Raw genomic sequence first — 13,468 nt, 5'->3', positions numbered from 1 at the left:
TCTGAAATGTGTTCCTCTGCATGATACTAATGTATTTCAGTTTGTCCCCATGGGATACAACTTCCTGTTCATTATAAGGATCCTTCTTCTAATCCATCTCTACAGAGGTGTCTTAAAGAGCTGAAATCAGTGATTAGAGGCATTCCTGCTATCACTTTAACACACTTCTGAAATCAAAACTAAGTTCAAAGTTCCAATCATCTAACACAGCCCACAGCCCCTTAGTGCTGTGAGAGCCAGCAGGCTCCAAATCTCTTCAGGGAGATGATATGTACTTGTGAAAGTGTTAACATCTATGGTCTCCTTGGTCTTGCTTTAGTTTTCTTCTCCTTTTTTTTTCCTAGATAAACAGATTACAAGTTAACATGGTCTTCTAGCTGCAACGAGAAAGGTTCTGCATGTGCAGGGGAGGAATTGGTGCCAGGAGATACTAACAACCTTAAAATTTGTGGTGACTCCACTTGAAGTGCAGCTAGAAATGATCTATTGACCAACAGTACTGAGTTATCTCTTCAGATCATGATGTGTTTGTTTCCTGGAGGACAGCCTGCTTTAGGAAAGACCAAGAATTTTGAAATAGTGGAAAATGTGCCTGTTAGATAGCTAAGAAGAAGACTGATCTTCTAAGACCAACTTCCCACATACCAGAAATCCATGGTCTACAACATGACTTACCCCTTACTGGTTATTATCAAGAGGAGATGAATTGAGGCAGGAAATCAAACTTGTGGAAATCAAAGCAGAATTGAAAGAGCTATGCCTCAATGATAGTTTGCCACCACAGTGAAGGTACAGAAAGAGGAAATGATTGAACAAAAGGCTAGGTTCTCATGGAGGGAGGTATTATCACTCCATTACTTGTGAAGCTTAAGGCAGCTGGTTCAGAAAAGCTACTCCTCACCATAATGACAAAATGATAAAGGGCTGAGATAGATTCTAGTTTATTCATCTCCCATTTCTCATAATGCAAAAGTATCTAAAGATGAAGGAGTCAGGTGTGTAGCATGTGTGAATAGGCAGGACTGTATTACTCACTGGAGCTGTGATGATTTAGCCAAGCTCAGAATCTGAGTCCGGGTTTCCTGGCACATTGTTGGTGTCAGACTTCTCCTGTTTCATGCTCAGTCAAAGAAGATATGAAGCTTTAAAAATAGAGCCTGATAAAGTATATCTCAAGATAAACAAGCCTGCATATTAATACTTTCTAATGATTTCCCTGATCAAGGGGAGTAAGAGGAGTCCCTTTCCTACAGCATCTCCTTCCCCAGCATAGATGGGACTGTAACCAGCTGCTAAAGATTCTACAGCTGATCAGAGCCTGGAAGCTGCTGACCTATTTTGTTATTGTAATTTCTGGTTCATTGTTTCCTGCAGAGCATAACCACGCTGTCCAATTGCTTGTGGCAGTGAGCAGGTAAAATTAGGCATCAAGGTGAGAGAGAACAGAACATCTACAAAAAATCCCACCAGCTGAAAATACATTAGTACTTCTATTTCCCCCCTTTGCCACACTTTCTATTCATGTCCATCTTCCCCCTACTGTCTTCTGGTCTTTCTGTGAATGTGAAGTGAATAGCAAACAGCCTTGGCAGGCAGCTGTGCTCTTTTGGACACAACTAGTAAGAGGCACTAGAGCACTTCCATAATCAAGCAAACCCACCTCCATTTCATAAAATCAAGGAAATCCTTGGGGCTCTGAATATTAGCTTGTTTTAAAGATTGGGCTTCATATAATCTTGCATCTTAGATATGAGAGCTGATGTGGAGTCTCTGATGTCTAATAAGAGTTGCAATTTCATTCCTCTCCCTCAGAAGCCAACCCTTTCCCTATCCCTCTTCTAGCCATCTGCTTATTCACCACATGACTTCTGGGAACATATGTTTTCTTACCTTTCCATCCAGGCAGCTGAAATTTGGTGTTGAGACAAAGAAACAGAGAAATAGGTAAATTAGGAAGGAGAAGATTATTTAATCTTATTTCCTCAGGGAATCCTCTACTCCTGGATCTACCTTTCTCTCATGACAATGATGTTTATTATTTTAATTATTATCATCATCATCATCCTCTCTCTCTTTATATATACATATACACACACATATATATACATATATATATAATATAAAATTTAATGTCTGTTATGGAAAGCTAGTTAGGACTTTTTTGCTCCTAACTGAAAACATGAAAACATGTAAGTACTACAGTGTTCTCTTTGTAGCTCTTTTCCCTGCTGGACCATAGAGTCTGGTCCAGCCTAAGGCATAAATAGGCTTAGTTTGTTCTTCTCCCCATTGCAAGCTGTTTACTACACCCTCAGTATTCCCTTGTAGTTGTCCCTGATTGTAGATGTCCTCCCCTGATTGTTCAAAGAAGCTTGACTTTCTCTTTTGCTGTCATTGTAGGGCAAGAGCCTAAATGAAAAGCAGTTAACTGAGGAAGAGGATGTCTTTGGGAACTTGTACCGTGTCAGTGCAATAGCTCATATTTCCTGTACTGCTTCATGCAGTGACTCAGCCCGTGCCAATGACATACCTCACGTAGGCGTGAAGGTCTATGAGGCAGGTAGGGTTGGATGGATGAGTGAGAGGTGTAGTGGGCATTGACCTGAGGAGAAGGAGAGCTAGATCAGGCTCTAAGAAGTGAGAAAGTGAGTAAGTAGAGCAATGTGCCTTCTTTAGGACAGTTTAGAGGCTTCATGTCATGCACACAGGAGGGACTGGAAAAAAAGCAAAGCTGAGCTGGTGGGATGCTTCAGCATTGCCCACCATCTTCAACCCTTACCTATGGCAAGATGAAATGATAGGTTTGAGCTGCTTCTGAAGGACTTGTGATAGTACCTCCATTTCTATGGAGGATAGAGATCACTCAAAAACCCCTTGGGACTGACATTATGCTCCAAGCGAAGTCTTTGAGAGTTAAAACCTCCTATAACTCCCCCAACATGCTGCTCCTGTCTCATTCACAGCTCTTTTACCTGAGATTCTGGGGAGGAGGAAGATGAAGGAGGGAAAAGAAGGGGCAAGTATATCAGAAGTTTAATCTTTCACAAAAATGTTCAAATACAAAATCTAAAGATGTGTCACAAATAAAGCTCCCTGAAGTATTTGTTTAATGTTTATCCAGTCCTGCATCCTTTTCTTGGCAGTCTGTTCTTACCGTGAAATGAAAGGGCTGGAACTACCTGCCAAGTGTTTGAAAACTTCAGAACAGTACATGGGAGATTTTAAGGATGGAAGCAATGCAAAAAACCTTCTCCCCATGTCCCAAGTCACAGGTGGAGGATATTCCTGTTCAGCTAATGAAAAACTGGTAGCTGAATACACTTTCATGTGGTTGCATCTTGCATCTGTTCATTTCTTGAAAGAAGAGCATCCTGGGAACAGTCTGTGGGGTCCCTGCTGCTTTGCACCTTGCCATCTTTTACTTCTGCACTACTATTCTTATTATTATTTGTTTCCTGTAAAGTTTCTACTAAAGAGCTGGCTAAAGAGATTTGGAGTCTTTGTTTCTTGGATGACAGGGCTTTGTGGATCTGAGCCAAGAGCCTGCAACTGGGATTTATTTAATGGATGAAGTTTTTTGAACTTTTCTTAGGAACAGAGGAACATTGAATATTTGGATTTAAGGATGTTACAATTTGTTAAAAATACTTCTATGTATCTGTTTGTACAGATCTATACATATATACACACTTTAAAAATACATATTAATGTATGTGTGAGGGCCAATCCTACTGTTCTTTATGTGGCTGGAGCTGATCTCCTGCCCTAAAAAAATGAAGAAGGAAAATAATAAAAAAACCCTCTCACTTTTAAGCTGGTTTAGAAGAAGTTCTTAGTGACAATCACTTCAGGTCAGGATCCTTTGCACTTGGATGTCTCAAGTAAAATTAATTTCCACAAGGAAGTAAATCAGGATATGGGAGTAGGTGAGAGAGGGGACAGAGAGTTGTTTTAGCAACCAAAAAGGGCAAAGTGCCTGGCCTCAGGAGACAAAAGGGACAGCTGGACGACTCGGTTGTGGGGTGAGGAGGAGGGCTGGCGGGCCAGTGGGACAGACTCGTGATGAAATAGAACGTCTTTCACCTCCAGGTCAGTGGTTCAAGGCCAGCTCAAGCTTAAGAATGGGTTGACTCTCTATGAAGGGGTTTAATAGTCTCAGACGAGTTCTATCTGGAAGGGCATTCACTTCTCAGCCATCTCCTTTGGTGGCAAATGCAGCTTAGTGTATGAGAAGTGACTAAGGCACAGAAAGCAAACTTATCGTTCAGCCCTGAAACAGAGAAATGTGAGGTCAAGAATAAGTCATGCTAGTCCCAGCTGCTATGTGCAGAGGCTGGTACAGCTCTGAGAGACTTTCAGGCACCAGGGCTTTCAGTCCCACAGCTTTCTGAGAAGCTACATTTTCTACGAAAGGAAAATAGAGTTTAGATCACTTTTTATGGTAGTATGCCATTTCTGTAGGCTCTATAAGGCTGGACTCAAGGGGTCTAATTTTCAGTGTTGCTGAGTTGTTCCCATTGCCAGTGATTCCAATTATTTCTGTACATGCAGCACCTGGGAATATCTCATCACATTAATGAGAGCATTGCATTTAATAGGCTTAATGTAGCTGTATCACCATACGCAGGTGGAACCTGCCTCCCCTCCTTTGATCCTATATAGAGGAAAGAGTGAGTGTATGTGGCAGAGTCCAGTACGTGCATCGATGTGAGCTTGGGTTGATAGTCACTCCCATGAATGCACATTGTTCTCTTCTCATTTTTCTCCTCCAGGGCCAGCAATATTTCTGGGACCACTGCTACCCTGTTCTGCCTTTTGTCTGTTTTTCTCATTTCTATCATTCCAAGACCCCTTGTTCAAAGCTACCAATGTCAGAGAGTCCAGGCTACTACTTACTGCCTTTTGTCCCATTCATCCCACTGAACAGATGTTCTTCTTTTGTTTCTCACCTTGGGCTTGGGCCATGACTTGGTGGAGCCTGAGAGAAGTCAGATTTTTCAAGACTGATTTTCCATCCTTCTGAGTCCACTTCCAGAGTTTCCTTTAGTGTTATCAGAAGTCAGAGCAGCCAGTGACCTGTGTAGATTCTGACTGAGACCAAAACTGCTGGAAATGCTGGAATCACAAACAGCATCAAGGGGTCTGCTGGCCTAGACAGCATGGAGAATGAGGCCTTGATGTGCACAGATTACCTCACAGGTGCACTGTATGTCCTGAGTGCATACTGCTGGATCTTGATATCCTGGAGACTGTTATTCCTATGAGGAGATGTCCAGGAGACTTGCAGTAGAGTAGTATAGCATGAGAAGAAGATGAGGAAAAGCACTGGTCTTCTAGAAGGAAATCAATGTGCCCAAAGTCAGAAATGTCTTGCCACACAGCCCCAACAATAGACAGGTCTGTGTGCTGCCTGGCACTGAGAGGAGGATAGAGATGTTCATTGCGCCAAGTCAGGCACCCACTGAACATGGCTCATCTTCCCTGCTGTGGCATTATCATCCATAAAAAGGGATCTTGGACAATGTTGGGAGCTGGAAGATCAGTGTGATCACAGAGGGGCAGTGGGAGAGTATCTAAGTTTCTCCTCCTTCTTTCGCATGCTGCTTGCTTTCTGTGACGGTGTAGTTGTAACTACCATTAACTTTTAAACAGTTCTCTCAATTGCTGTACATAGTCCCTCTGCATACATTGAGAAATTCCATTAGCAGTGGCAAAGCTCTCCAATGTATTTTGCAGTGTCTCCTTTTCTCTCCCTCATCCCTTTCCCACTCTCCAGTACTCCTAATTAGGTCATTAATTCCTAATCAGGCACACCAAAGCTGCAGCCATGACACTGTAAGCATTCCTGCCGTGAGGGAACGTGGGCTGAGCATGGGAAGTCAGTACCTGTTCGCTTCTTAATCACTCTGTGTGTTAACGTAACAGGTCTCTGTGGAGGCTCCTGCTTGGGGAACGGAAATCCAAGTTTGCCACTTGTTGAGATTTTTTTTCTCCATAAGCCACCTGCATTATATATATATGTGTGTGTCTATATGTTTTTTCCTGTTTTCCTCTTACTTTCCTCCCCCTGCTACCTTGTGTGCTGTAATTATTTTAAGTGAGACTCTCCAGTATACAGGAGCAGGAGAGTTGCCTGCAGAGCTGAGACCAAGCCTGTGATTGGAGATTTGGAGCTGATAGCCCTCTTCTTGGCACTCAACCATTTCTTTTGACTTCAAAGCAAGAAACAAAAGATGTTCCAAGGAGTTCTTTGGGAAATCACCATTAGATATGATGAGGCTTAGGGCCGTTTCCATGGCAATGGAGCCTTTTTACATTGTGATCATTGCTGCAAAATGGAAATGTTCTTTTGTCTCTGAATGTCTGTTCACTTATTTATATATATGTGCATGTGTATGTGTGTATTTTTTTCAGAAACAAAAAATAATAAAAGAAATTAGATCTTGTGGCAGGTTCCCTAAACTGAATCACTTTCTCACCCTGTGAAGCTTTTCTTAATTCTTTAAACTCACACATTGAAGCAAGAAACTTCAAAAAGGTTTGATTTAAGTGAATATTAGTATTTAGGCCATTAAATCAACAGCCTTTTAACACAGAGAACTAACATCCAGTTGTCCCATTAGACTGGACATGTGATAAGCAGCAACCGATCTATAGACCTGAATAAGCTAATTATTGTTGGACAGGGCAAGAGCAGAGCAGTAGAAAGGTGAGCCTGAGGACTAAAGAATATTCAGTTCCAATTTTTACAGGCATTATTCTGTTTCCAATTTACGACTGTGCCCAGAAATAGAAGTGCCAAAGTACCACAAGCAAATGCCACCTCTGGTTACTTTGGAAACTTCAGAGAGCACTTGTACCTCTCTGCCTCTGATGTGGAGTCTTGTCCAGGTTGTTACTGTGAACTATGCACGGTTACTGTAGTGCGTGGCATCCAGCTCTGTGGTTCAACGGAGTCCGTGTATGTCCCCACAGCTCCCTCCTTGCACCTGCAGTAGAACCCAGGGCCAGCTCAATGTGCATCTCTGAATTGTATGTTATGAATAGGCTCCATCCTAGAGCCTTTGCTCCCTCCCACCTTCACTGTCTTCCTTCTCGCCACTCAGATGTGCTCGATGGCCTTTCACTCATGATAGCAACTGAGGAATCTGCCCATAAAAACAAGGTTTATCTCCTGCCAGTTTCTCCATTTGTTGCTTTATTGTCATTTCACTGCCATTTAAATGGGGTTTTCTTCCACACTCTCCTTACACTCCTTTTGCTTGCATAAAACATGATGCAGTATTGTGAACAATGCAGGAATACATTACATAAATTTCCCTTTGATATCCAGCATGTTTCCTGCTGTAATGGAATCAGAACAGAGCAACCTCTCCTCCTCGACATTTCAGATAACTCTCTATCTGCTCTCCATTAGGACAAATGTCTGCAAGCCTTTGAAGAGCTAAAACACCATAAAGGAAAAAGAAAATGTTAAGGGTGCTCCAGTGGGTATCACTGGAAATAATTTGATTCCATTAAGGGAAGGGAAAATTTAAGCCAACTAATGGGAATAAAAAAATGAAGTCTGTTAGGCTGAGAAGTTGTCTCCAAAGCTATTAGCTTGGGGAATAGGCTCAAAGGAAGATGGTGCAAACTTTAAAGAGTAAAATATATGATTTAGGGAGATGGTCTCTAAAGACAGCTGCTGAAAAATGCATGGTTTTGAGTCATTTTAAGCTAGACTGAAATGAAGCACTTTTTATACTAGAATGCAGTAAAGAATACCTTGTTGGACTCTGCAGAAGATGCTGTCCTGCTGAAACTCTTTCACATTGAGTTCTTGAGCCTATTCAGAGAATAGTTCAGTGTATATTTGTATATTATCTCTGTATGCTGGCTGGTAGCTGAAGTATACCAAAGTAGACCACAAATCCTGGCTGTTATGCAAGATAAGCTGGGGAAAATCATATACGTCACTGTCTCCCTGGAGTGGTGCTTATTCCCAGTTGGAAAGCATATACCCTGTCAAGTTATTAGTCGGCAGAAACCTGAAGGCAAAATTCTGCTCTTTGACTTATGTTCCCTTAATGCACTCTCCCACGCTGCTGTGGGCTATGGCATCAAACAGCCTGTTAGATGTCACTGAGATACGCCTGAGCAGGTTGGCATCCCACATGGTCTAATCCATGCAGATTCAGTGAGAGTGTGCAATGGAAGAAAAGTGCTCAAGTGCCTCCCACACTTTCTGATTCTGACTAGCAGCTAAGTTCAGAAATGTTACAGATACCTTTAGAGAGTAATGAGATCAAGATGCCTTCTTTCATTTCAAGGAGGTTTCTGCTTTGATTCTTCTTACTACTTCTTAACTGATTATCTGATTAGACTATATTTTCATGTTAAAAGGTCTGTATTTTTTTCTCAGAAGAGAGTAAACTTACTCCTTGCCTTGGACTGTTAGACTTCCTGATGCTATCTCCATATACCCACTGTCTAATTCCTCATCTCCATCTCGTGGAGTTCCATTTCACAGTTTTCACCTCCATATCTTTGTTCTTTATTGCAGATCTCTCCTTATGTTTCTCATTCCCAAGACACTTCCAAAATCACGGCTGAAAAATCAAAATTGGAATATGGAAGGTGGACTAGGGTCTTGCTGGATGTTGCATTGTTCATGCCTTGGAGCCAGCTGATGGAACATATCTCTCAGTTCTGTATTTCTCTTTAATGGTGTGAAATTCATGATTCCATTCGCAGCTATTCATATGAGTGAGTTACATTTAAGATTTGCTTTCTGGGGCAGTTGTTCCCAGACATTTTTGGCCAGTAACTGCATTCATTTATCTCTAATGTCATGCATCTAAAGCTATTAGTATACATGCTCTTTCAAAACTGCCTTGCTCTGGGACACTCTGTCCCCTTTGCCATCATAAGCACTCAAAAATTCTTCCAGTTTACTGCTTTCATCCTCTCTCCTGGGTGCTTGCTGATCAGATCTTCTCAATGACATGCTAAGTTGTTTTACTGACATTGATGCATTATGCTGGACTCCATCAGCCTAGCAACCTTTGGGACCAGTCCTAGGAGTTAGGCAGCCAGATAGCTCAGCTTGTCTCCATCAATCAGGAAGTGAGACTTTATTGGCCAGAATGAAGGCTACAGGTGTATGCCACTGTCACAGTTTTAAATAAACACAATCAGTTTGCCCAGTGCTAAGCAACTGTTTCTGAGAGCGTGTTGGTAAATGTGTTTATAAAGCATGAGAGTCCAATCCATCAGCCCTCAAAGAGCCTAATCAATATATTCCAATTTGATCTTAGAGAAGTTTTGCCTCTGGGAAGTTTAATTTATTTCAACTCATGACCATGAAGAAACGAACAGCCACGGCACTTTGACAAAATAGAAAAAGCGGATGATGTTGTATCCAGCACCCGTTTCATTTCAATTTTCCATTTTACCTGAACAAATCACCCATATGACTTGAATGACCATGAAAACTGATCGAGCGATGGAGAGAGACTACAGGCCAAAGGGGAGAGAGAAGGAATAAAATATGATTGGGAAACATGAGATGCAGAACTTCTAAGTTGCTTGGCTGTGTTAGCTTGCTCTGTGCAAAGTATAGCCAAAGTAGAAAACTGGTATTGTAAAATGTAAGATAAATTCACCTGCAGTTGCATTGCACAGGGGTACTGTCTACTGTCTGACTGGATGGTGAATAAACTCTCTTGCCTGCACTAATCCAGGACTGTTCTAAAACTTTTTCATTTATGACACTCCCTCCTAGCTCTCATGATCCCAAGTTTAAGAACCAACTCTAAACCCTCATTTAAAACATTAGTATAGTGGCTAAACAAATGACTGCCTGGGGTTTTCTCCAGAGCCATTTGCAAGTATTTCAGTGTCTGAGCAAATTAGCTCCAGAAATGCACTGCTGAGGAGCACCTCTCCAGGGAATATTTGCCTGAACATTATAGTCAGGGTGGGGAACATCAGTGAATCCTGTGCTTACGTCTTCCTGTCTAAAGAAATGTTTGGACAGGGCTTGTATTCGTATTTTTTATTCTAACTACTTGAAAGTCCATTTAGCAGAAGTACTGGTTGAAACCTTGCTCAAACAGATGCTGGGGTATTTCAGGTAATACAGCTTTTAATGATTGTGGCTGATCAAGATCTGTTCTTGAGGTCAAGGTCATGGTACTGTAGTTAGATCAATGTACATGATACTTCAAAGTGTATTTAACAAAAATATTGCGTAAAACAAATGAAACATTTATTTCACCAACTCTCTAAGAAGTGAAGATAAAGAAGATGCTTAGCACACTTATTATTCTGCAGTATTTCTTTTCCTTTTTATCCATGCTGGTTTCTGGCAATGATTTGGTTCAGAACTGACCGTGGCACTATGCTGTAAAGGGATCTCCTTGTGCTTCAGTTCAGGTAGAGACTGGAGTGAGCTAAGAGTTGTCATCTGTCCTTCTGGGAACTATCCCTCTATGCAGAGCTATTTTTTTGTGTTTTTTACCCCAAGCTGTCAGAAAAGATTTGTGGGAGGAGGCGCTGTTTAATGCTAATTTGTTAAGAATTGACTGTAGCATCTTCAGCAAATGTAAATCAGTTGTTTATACTGATGCCAGAAAATGTAAAATCAGAAATGAATGTGTTGATTTTCTTTCCTCTAACTGCATTTCATCCTAATGCTTTCTGCTTTGATGCTTCTTCCCCAATCTTATTTGATATAGCATCAGACCATCTTTTTTATGTCAAACATTTGCTTCAAAGCTTCTCATAGCCTGTGCTACTTGTCAAAAGTTGGAGGGAACACGTTTTAAGCATTCAGCAAGCATTCTTCCGAAAAGAAAACCACTATTTCTAATGAGCATTTGAGAGCGTGGTGCAGTGCAGAAACTGTTTTCTAAGATCTGTCACAAATGATTTACTTTTATTAGTTTTAATGGCCCTTAGCTACAGGAACAGAATATAAGTGAAAATTAAGATATTTTTCACAAGATGAAAATAGATTTCAATCAGAGATGGTGGGCATTTCCCTCCCCTAACCAATCCCCTCTTTATTTTTGTTTCTGAACAGACAACCCCACTCTAAGGAAATGACTTCATAGTGCTATTGCAGACACATATTCCTCTACCAAGCTTGAGCTCTGCTCACATCATACGCCCTTTCATAGCTGTATACAACACTGTTCATCAATAGCACTTGCGTCATTTCCATTGAAATGACTTGATACGCTTTACAGGGATTTGGCAATAGACAGGAACATAGCAAGATGTTTCTAGTCAGAACCATACGTTTGTCTTTTCTGCTATTGAACTGAAGAACTCATTTGAAACCAACATTTATTAATTCCCATTCAAAATCTCCCTGTGCACTGTCATTTCTCCCTGCTGCTCACACACTCTTTGTGCCAGATGAAAGCATGATGGTCATGTTGTTCTTTACAGTTTTCCTTTTTTTTTTTTTTTTTTTAGAATGTACTTCTATGACAATTTTTGTTTTGTTTTGCTTTGTGTTGTTTTCAGTGGAAGCGGTGGTATGGCTAATCCCACACATTTACACTGTTAAAACTGCACCTCGAGACTCCCTGTACGAGCAGGGCTCTACAGGGCTTGTTGCAAATATGAGCAAAAGTCCAAAGGAAAAATGGTTCTGCAAGAGGATTTCTCCTTCTCATGCCAAACTCAATACTTCATTTTTAGCCACTCTATCATGTTGTTCCTATTTCGTAATAGTTTTTATGCCATCTGCAATCCATGAGAGTTCAGTAGGAGTCTGCGTTTCCTACTACAGCTCCTCTGCATCAAAGGATAGAACTGACTGTGGCTGTCAGTACATGGAGTAATTACTTTGGCTTTAGCAATAGAGAAACTCACAGTTTGTCTTGATAGTTCCAGACCCCAGTTTTCATAAAAATTCAAGAAGAACCATTTTTCTCTCTTTTTCTAGTCTTTAGAAACTCTATGACCCCAGTCTCGGCAAGCTGTAATCTCTGTGCGAGCTATTGTAACTAAGGAAAAGCACCGAAGACATCTGATATCGTAAGCTCTTCCTATTTAGTCTTTGGACACAATTTCCAACTAAAAAGCACCACTGTTTTTCCCCTTAGGGCCTGTGCTGCAACTCCATCTGGAACGTGCTCAATGAACTGATCCTCTTCTGCCTCTTATATCATCATCAGTAATTAAGCTTTTATAGTTAGAACCTAATTGATAACTTTATTGCTGATTAAAAAGGCAGACTGTCTCCAACTCTTTGCTCACAACTCTATTAGCTGTGTGGCAGGAAAAAACAACAAACATTTGTTTTCATTGGGGAAGTAAGCACTTGGGATAAGAAGACACGGAAGTGGCCAAATTTGGCTCTTGGCTACCCCAGTGAACACTGGCACTGTTTCCACTAAGCCAGAGCAATTGCTCTGGATTTACATCAGCACATTTTGGTCAAGAGAGTGTATTAGTGGAATAAAACAAATTTTACAGCGTTTCTTTTTTAAGTGCATCCACAATTTAATGGTCACCTATAATTAGTTAATTCATTTACTACTACAATAAAAGTTTTGCAGCCTTTATGAATGGCCCCCAAATGTGTCAAACCCTTCCCTCCTTCTTCCACACGCATGCAATTTCCCTAGCATATGGCTAAGTGGAAATAAACCAAAAGGTGAAAAGGAGGATATCGTATGAGGAGGGCATACTTTCACCTGCCAGACAAATTCTCATGCTTGAAAGAACAAGCTTTACTCTGTAATGATGTTTTAAATGCAACAGATTCTACTCTGACAAGAGGAAGCGAAGCCCTGTCTATTTTTTGTAGTTACCAGTTTCAGTAGAGCGTCACTGGTTTAATCTCGTGAAGGATCCAGGTCTGTCTTGGATTGGAAATATCCCTACAGGTGAAGAAAGGTTACATAGTAAAGGGATAATTGCATCTTTTCATGAGGAAGATTCTCAACCTGAACTACAGAGTTCATGCTTCAATGTTCAGCTCATCTGTGCTTCTAGAGCTTAGAAGAGCAGCTATCAACATAGGCCAGTTATCCACCTTTCTCTTCTAAGTTCTTGAGCCTTCTCTAGAATCCAGTTCTCCCTGTTCTCTGCCAAAGATCTGCTCCTAAACTGCATGAATGGCAGCTCTGCTCAGTGTACCACATCCTGTACTGCTACCTCATTCCATCTTTCTGGGACCTTGATAGACAAACACCAGTTAATAGCAGTGATGTATGTCAAAGCCACATTAGTTTACAAACTAATTCTCTTTACAACTCAGCTATGTTTTGTAAAAGTTCTGGAAATATTCTGTATTTAGCAACCTGGATCGGCTGGCCAAGCATGATTTAGAGCAGCCCATGGGTCTCTTGTGATTCAGTGAAGGAGTTGGGCAGCGTGGGGCTACCCCCTTCACTGGCTTGGGGCACTGTAGAAATGCCATTCAGACCTTTACCCCTCTGTAAACCCCTCCCTGGTAGTGTTTTAG

This window comes from Rhea pennata, chromosome 18, assembly GCF_028389875.1.
Source record: "Rhea pennata isolate bPtePen1 chromosome 18, bPtePen1.pri, whole genome shotgun sequence".
In the NCBI taxonomy this organism is placed as follows: Eukaryota; Metazoa; Chordata; class Aves; order Rheiformes; family Rheidae; genus Rhea; species Rhea pennata.
Note: the sequence above shows the minus strand (reverse complement) of the source record.